Source organism: Halyomorpha halys, unplaced genomic scaffold, assembly GCF_000696795.3.
Source record: "Halyomorpha halys isolate HHAL.00 unplaced genomic scaffold, Hhal_1.1 Scaffold1313.1, whole genome shotgun sequence".
Classification (NCBI taxonomy): Eukaryota; Metazoa; Arthropoda; class Insecta; order Hemiptera; family Pentatomidae; genus Halyomorpha; species Halyomorpha halys.
In genome coordinates, this window is record NW_027108947.1 from 116,754 (window position 1) to 124,210 (window position 7,457).

The 7,457-nt window shown below is 30.7% G+C and overlaps 1 long non-coding RNA gene across 2 annotated transcripts; it reads right to left on the bottom strand.

Moving 5' to 3' along the window:
• Positions 1-1,922: 1,922 nt before the first annotated feature.
• LOC136795716 (uncharacterized) lies at positions 1,923-5,586 on the bottom strand. Of its 2 annotated transcripts, none has more exons than XR_010843366.1 (3): positions 5,447-5,586; positions 4,102-4,276; positions 1,923-2,377 (listed from the first exon to the last, which is right to left on the bottom strand). It is a non-coding gene; the product is annotated as an uncharacterized lncRNA (long non-coding RNA). The 2 variants fall into 2 exon arrangements; XR_010843367.1 differs by having other exon boundaries at positions 4,102-4,288.
• Positions 5,587-7,457: the final 1,871 nt, after the last annotated feature.

The window sequence follows — 7,457 nt, forward strand, 5'->3', positions numbered from 1 at the left end:
ATTATATTTTCATGTTTAATGTATAATAAATGTTTATTACTTTCAAGTACTTACATAAATCATTACCAATACAACCCATGAAGAATTCGTGGTGGAAGCTGGTAAAGATTTTTTTTTTTAAATAATAAAAAAACCCATGAAGCTCCTCTGAACCCAGTGCCAATCCACTGCTTATTTAACAGTATAAATAAATTTCCTACTTGAATTTATAATAAATTAATTTACAACACATACTCAGATGCTTAGTATCTGTTTTTTAAATTAACAGTTTTATCAATATATTAATAATTTATATTGAAAATTAAAATATTTATTATTTTCCAATTTATGTTTGTGTGCTAGTCTAGAATAGTTTGCATGGTCTAAAATATTTTTAAATTCACTAAAGGGCCATGTTAAAATAAATAAAATGGAAACGTTTTAGAAGCCTACTTTGCTACATATTGCTGTATATCTTTTTTGTAACTAAAGTTAGTATCTATAGTATACCTTATTTATTTATCAATTATCATATCTATATCTATAGATAATATCATCTGGTTGAAAACAGAAGATCAAGTGACAATTTGGTGAAGAAGAGGTTTTCTGATACCTACCTGTTATTGACAGAATTAAATATATTTTAGAGATATTTTTACATCCGTGAAAGTATTGAAAGGTGTAATTTGTAGACATGGATAAAATATGGACAGTAAAATGTATATGAGTGGTAAAAAAGAGAATATACAAAGCAAAATTTGAACTTTATACCACTAAATATTTGAGTTTTGTGTTTCTAGGAAAGTTGTACATCATATATTTTTTAATTAATAATTAAAAACTATTTGTAACTGTAAATGCATAAAAGATTAAAATGTTCACTCATTTAATTAATCTAAGGGTTACCAAGTGAAATAGAGGTTGTAATGTTGAAGTTTAATAACTAGCCATATCTGAATGGTGGATATAAGTAAAAAAATATTCAATTTTTGGACAATTAAGTGTTCAATACATTGCACAGAAAGGGAGGAAAATGTATTAATTTTCCATCTTTCCAGAGTAAGTCATTTTTAAAAGGATAAAATCTTTAACCCTAAGATAGTGTGGACCTCAATTAAAAGAATATTGCTTTAGTGTAGTTTGGAGTGATCTTGAGTCCATATTTGCTTATTGAGTAAAACAAGTCAAATTATTGAAGGCATCACAGATAAAAATTGAACGCAGGAGAACATCATTAAGGATATGATTTGCTTCTCCGTATTGCTATTTTTTTTTGTAACAATTATATATTTAAATATACAAAGTTCTGTTTTTATAATATTTTTATGTTTAATGGTAAGGCTAGCTCAAGAATTATACCCATTTTTATACTCATTAATTATACCCATTTAATCTTTTGATTTATTCTTGGAACTTCTGTTATAATTAAATTGAAATATTTTACAATTGGTATTCTTACATTCAAATCTTCTGTTATCTTTTTATTAGTAAGAATGTTATGTAAAAATTAATATTTTTATTAAAATTTCATTTTTATAAATAAACATATTCAAAATGAAAACCTCCAAGAGGCTGTTTTTATTTCCTTGATAAAAAAATGAATAAATAAATAACAAATAAAATGAACATAACTTATTGCGGTGGTCATACCATGATTTTGAGGGTTGATTTTTCTTTTCCTAAAGCTTAATAATCAGTTAAGACCCGTACATTTCAGTGACCCTAACAATGACATTTAGAGTTTTATAACAGTATCAAACTAAGTAAAGTTTTTTATTTTAACACAACAAATATTTTACTTTCTTTCATTAATATTATTTAAGTATGAGGAGAAGATGGATGGGGGTTCGGTCAGAGTAGAACTCATAAATAAGTTAAACAACTTATTTATTAGTGCCAACATTTCGGCCAGAATATCTAGCCTTGGAAGAGATTGGAAATCCAAATGATTATCAGAAATCTCTATTCTCCTCATATATATTATCCACGGTCAACTATCTTCTCAACATTAAAAATTATTTAAGAATTTTGGCAACATACAATGACTGTATTCTATCCTTTGTATGAATAATAGAAAGAATATGAAAACTGATAATGTTTATTGTTCTTGATGAATATTAATTCATTTCTGCAAAACCTGTTTTTTTTTTTAGTTTTTCATCAGGTAGGCAGATAGATAGACATTCAAGAAAAAATCATTAAAAAAGTTATAGCACAAATGTTTATTTTATGATATTTTTTTTTATTTTTCATTCGGCCATTGAAGACAGTGTGTAACTGATGTGAAAGCTGTTGTATTTTTTTTTTCTAAATTGATTGACCATGATAATATTCCTATCTGAACCATTCTGTTTGGATCAGCTTGTAACGGGCAGAACAAAGGCCCAGCCCCCTGACCCTGCAAAATAAAATAATTAGTATTTTCAACACATGAATAGAAATCAAAATGAAGCAGTTAAATCTATTAATAATAATAATAACAGAGAGGAAAATCTTATTTAAAAAATAGTTGTGTGATCCAACTGTATAGGCTGCTAAACGCACAACTGATTACTACAGTAAATTTAAAATATATAATATATAATAGTAATACATGATTTTTTTTTCTTTTACATTTATCTTTCTATATTTTCATTTTTTCCAATCTTTATTTAATCTTTTTTCCTTATTATTGTATATCTCCCCCACCCCCCATTATTTATCCATATATCTAATTATAATTTCCTTCTTTTCCCTTTTCACTTAAATTTCATGGTTAAGAACATAACTTTTGTATCTCTGTGGTAGGACCCAGAACGATTGTTGACTTTCCTGTCTTATGAAAAACGACAATATCAGCATATCATGTGGATCCATCCGTATCCAGGCAGTAGACATCGTCAAACCAGCCAAAATGTGTTTCTCTACAGAGCTTCATCAAATTATGCTTACCCTGTGTTGGCATGTTATGATGAGGGAGTTACTGGACCAATTCCCCAGCACATTTGCTGGTGTTTCAGGTTCTCTGTTGCATTTGCGATAGAGGGTCCCAATTCTCCATCTTGTCCGCTGACACTTAGGGCTCACACAGCCATGTGCCACGCAGGAGTGCATAATTGATATCAAGTTCAAGGTTTAAACCATTCAGACCCCCTAAGTATTTGTTTTAGTGAACTAGTTCGCTTTTTCGTCCTCTTTGAAATGGAGTACTCCAATGCCCTGCCACCTCCAATTGGCCCATTCCTCAAACGCATTTTCACATTGTGACTTCCGTAGAGCCCTCTCACTCTGATATCCCTAATTAACACCCAATCTATTGGCACATTCAGCAATCTCAGATGAATAATAGAATGTGGACTGGAACGTCGGGTATTTGCAGCTCCCTCTGGGAGCCCTATAATGGCTTTGACATTCCTTGGAGTCATTGTGACAATGCCATCTTAATTGTAGTATGGAAGAATGAAGATTACAGAAGCTCACTCAATCGGACCAAGATTGTGTAAACTTCTTTGAGCTCTAACTCTCCTGTTATGAAATAAAAATTTCCCTGCTTAAATTGACCAGCGTTATTCCCCTCCTCCTCCTACTTTCGTTTCATCTCGCGTCATGAAATTAATTTACTCCCTTATAATTTTTTTATTCTTGAGTCGTAGAACGACCTTTTCAAACAAGTTTCAATTCAAACAATTTTTTCAATCATTTTCATTGGTAATTAATAAAAAATAACTATTATAATAACGTCGAAACGTCGAAATGTCTCTGTCCGGACCCGAATTTTCCGACGTAGCAGATCTCTACAAGATTTTAAAAATAAATCATAGATTTGAGAACCACAGTACCATTTAATTAACTGTTTGAAATGCAGAAACTGACAACCCCTTTTGTTGCATAAAAATATAATTAAAGTAGAAGCAGAAAAAAACAGTGTCATTCGTTCACCTCTGTGGTGAACTGCGGTTACGAGCTTTTACGCCTAAACTCCCTCGGTTACAAACGGCCGCTTATGCGAGTTAAACTCTGTATGAAGAGAATGTAGTCTCTGAAAGTCTTATCAGGCATAATTTTGTATAATATATAAGATTATTAGTACAAAATTATACATGTGTACATATACAATATTTTAGCATATTTTTTTTAACTTACTAGTTGAACGGTTCTCCTCTTTTGTTGTGTCGATTCCAGTCGAAAACGATTTCCAGCCGCCGCTACCTCCTAGGGCAACTCTGGGTTCCTGAAGGCTGTCTTGGACAGTCATGGGAGCTTCTTCTCGCTAAAGGTTTCGCATCATTTCAACTCTTCTCCTTGGCACAGGTGAGTACTAATATTGAAACTGTTTGTTTATAACACGAAATTAATAACAATAATTCTGTTTGTATAATTTATTACAATCATTCTGGTTGGTTAGATGAAATAATAAGTATCAATTGTATGTTAGCATGAATAAATGGAAAATAAAAAGTAAATAAAGACTTCTCTTTATAATGTTTAATTTGTACTGGATATTAAAATACAGTTCAAAATAGTGGCTTAATCTTAATTATTTATTAATTTTCATTTATATAATAAAATTTATTATTAGCATTATTTATTAATTAGATGATTATCCATTTTTCTTTTTCGAATGAAGATAACACAGCATATTTTTTTGTGTTATTTGTAGAAACCGTGAGGACCTTAATTTCATTCAATAGAATCAGTAGTAAAGATTTTTGAAAAATACGATTGTAAAAAATGCCTCGGGATACACAGGACTAATATAACATAATTTTTAAAAAACGCTACTGTTTATTTTTAGCTTTATAGTCAACAACTTAACTTTACAACAACAAAGATTAAAAATATCGATTTTTTTATTTTTTATTTATGGCTCAAGTTATCCATTGAGGACCAATATTGTCCGAGATTGGGAGTGTAAGGGTTTATTTCTCGGGGCCGCCTTGAAATAAAATTTAACTTATCTATGTAGGATTCGAACCCACAATCATCATTCATACTCAGCTATCAGACCCTCGTCCTGCTTTTGTTATTTTTTCTTTGTATTTCCACATCAAAATTATCTTTTTTTGTAAAATTTTCAACTACTTATGAGCACTTTACTGAGGTTAAATACAATGAAGTTAGCGCGAAGATTTTACAGAGATTATGTTTTAAATAATTATTGGTTATTTATCGCGATCACAAAGAAAATAGTTAACAAGCACTAAGGTGTACACATGTAGCGTACAACTTTAGTCGAGCGTCATAATTATATGAAGTTTAATTTAATCGCTGACCTTCAGCCACTTATAGTTTTGGATTTATTTTCTCAAACTTATTTTTTTCTCATCCAATTAAATATGAGATTAGGATCGGGGAAGAAAAAAAATTATGAATAAAAGTTACACCTACAGTCATACCTAGTAATGGCTACTTCATAGACTTTATTTATTATTTTAAATTTATATTTATCCTGAGATTAAGTTTTATGTCACTGAAGAATCTACATTACCTCTTCTTCGTGGAGCTTTTGCTAATTGTCGCATTCCTTGTGATGCAGATGTTATAGTCAGTACATGGGCACTTTTTGGACTGTCAAAACTAAACAACAACAAAGTTCAAGAATGTTAAAGATAACTTTCCCGACGAACAACATTGTGCCGACTAACTGCATGGACTGGATTCTAGAGGAGGTATTTCCAGGAACATTGACGTCAGAGAGCTGGAAGGGAAGTCTCCACACAATGAGAAATATATTTTAATAAACATAATCTATCTCGAGCTGTTGAATTACTATTCATGATTGTCAAGTTTTTCAGGATTCCAAAAATTCCTCTTTCTAAACATGAAAATTGGATAAGTTAAGTGAACTTATTGAATTATACTAAATTTAATTTCAGAATCAATTGGTTTAATGAGGTAATCTACTATGCAAGCATTAGATTTCTGCATTATTATTTTCAGAAGCTGCTTGGTTTTATATGTTACTCCAGTGAAGATCACGCAAATGTTAGGTCAAAACAATTGAACAATGAGGCGATGTACATATCAATTCAACTTTATTATTATTTTTAATTAGCTTCTTTATTAGTTTTGATATTATTTAAATTTTATTTTTAAGTTTAGTAAAACTTCACATCGATTCCGACTATTACAGCACTTACTAGACAAACGGTCTAAACTTCCAATTCATTACAAAAGACTTATCTACATGATAATGATAAGGCACATTTGGTCATACAGAATTGAGCTTTGGAGCTCTACTAAACCTTTGAATTCCTCTCGTATCCAATCCTTACAATCCAAAATCCTTCGTAAAATCCTCAATGCTCCTTACTTTGTTACAAATAAAATCATCCATAAAGACCTAAATGTTCCCTATGTAACAGATCTAGCCCGAACCAGATATTGATCCTTCCATTATAAACTCCATAACCACTCAAACCCATTAGTTTCTAATCTTACTTCCTCTTTCATTCCTGACAATCCTCTGGGACGCCTGAAAAGAAGATGGCCTCGAGACCTTTTATTGTAAAAATGTTTTTAGAGTGCTACCAATTTTAGTTTATCTCTATGCGTGTGTCACACCATTATGATCTTACTTCAAATTTACTTGTATTTTATACACACTTGTAAATGTCAATAAATAAACAAAGTTGAGTAAAAAATATTAGTTATTTTTTTCAGTTAATACAATGATTTAGATTATGTTATGAGATGGTGATATTTATTTATAAATACAAAATTCTGTTGTAATATTGAGGGTGTTGACCTTTATTGGATTTAGGCCAATTTAAGCCTTATCCTGTGGGGAAGATTAATGTTTGGGCTCTTTTCGATGCATTCCTAAATATAATTTATTGATTAAAATTAAGTTGAGTGACATAAAAAAAGGAATGGTGATAAAATAGGGATACATTTTTTATTTATTTAACTCTGTTGCGGATTTACTATTACTATGATAAAGTTAAGAACGAATCAAGATAGTCAATTTCTCTTCTGAAGCATACTCAAATATTTAAAGCAATTTAATATAGCCTGACAATTGGTGGATCATATATAGTGTATAATAGTTCAGCTATGGAAAGCATACAAGAGCGAGTAAAATTATCTTTGCCAGAAGATGCCATTAAAGAAGCTTAATTTCCAACTTTAAAATGGGGGGATTAAAGGGATAGGTAATTCAATGTCAACTCAACACAATTTTTAACATTACTATCTCACATTTTCTTAAAATTTTACACAGATTTAAGGTCACGGTGTAGTTATTCTAGCCTTTCTTAGCTTATTTATTTTTCGAACAACGGTTATACAAGGAGCTGATTTGTTTAAGTTTAGGTCACAGTCAATTAAGGATACCGACTTGTAGAGCCTGGGTGACAGGAGGGTTAACGTATCCACAGAGTTGACACACGGCTACAGTAACAGAATAAATAATTATCTGCTACAGTCGGATTCGAACCAGAGTTCTTGGAGTTAGTCTTTCTTAGCTACGGCGTTTGACACTCTATTTAAATCAAATG